This window comes from Gavialis gangeticus, unplaced genomic scaffold (assembly GCF_001723915.1).
Source record: "Gavialis gangeticus isolate Ggan-Ray unplaced genomic scaffold, GavGan_comp1, whole genome shotgun sequence".
NCBI classification, from domain to species: domain Eukaryota; kingdom Metazoa; phylum Chordata; order Crocodylia; family Gavialidae; genus Gavialis; species Gavialis gangeticus.
Genome location: NW_017729029.1, coordinates 59,803,260 through 59,804,068, shown reverse-complemented (window position 1 = coordinate 59,804,068; position 809 = coordinate 59,803,260).

Genomic DNA, 809 nt, shown 5'->3' with positions numbered 1-809 from the left:
TGAAATATTTGTGTGTAATTGATTTATTTAAAAATCTTCGGTCATAAATATAATTATTCATAAACTTTAAAGAGCCTTTCTACTGTAACTTTTGGGTTTTGTGTCTCCTTTCCTGGATCTTCTAGCATGGTTTTGTGGGTGCATTCTCTGGTTTCTCAAGGAAAGGTTCATTAAAATGTGTGTACATAGAGATTAATTTACTTTTGGTTAATGGCCACATCCCGCTCAGCTCATGCACAGGCATAGTTCCCAGGAACTATTGGGGCTAATCACATAAATAGCCTATCAGGACACACAGAACCACAGAGGACCAAGTAAACTGCTACAAGGGAAGAGGCATAGAAGAGGAGTGCTCTGGTGAGGGGGGAGGTGGGATCTGGAAATAGGAGAACTGGAGTAAGTAGGAAATGAGCTGGTTTTCTCCTCACATTATGTGTCAACCTGCCCAAAGGAATCTCAGATACACTAACCGTAAGGGATTTCGGCCTTCCATCCCTTAGGTAGGGAGGACTTGAGGGGGCTATAGCCACGCCAAAATCCACCTTAACCTCCACATAACCACCCCTCCCAGTGCCCGCCCTGTCCAAGCCCCCACATTGCCCCTGGGCCATTGCCACCCACCCCACACAGCTGAGCCTGCCCTGCAGCCCATGTCCCACCTTTGTCTGGGGATGAAAGAAAGAAAACATATGTTAAAGACATGTTTAAGTGGGAATTGTTAACAAATGAATAAGTTTGATTGGCCAGAAGATGTATAGCATAGCCCCCCACAATTTTCTGTCTAGCCTGCCTCAGCCCCCCCCCCCCCC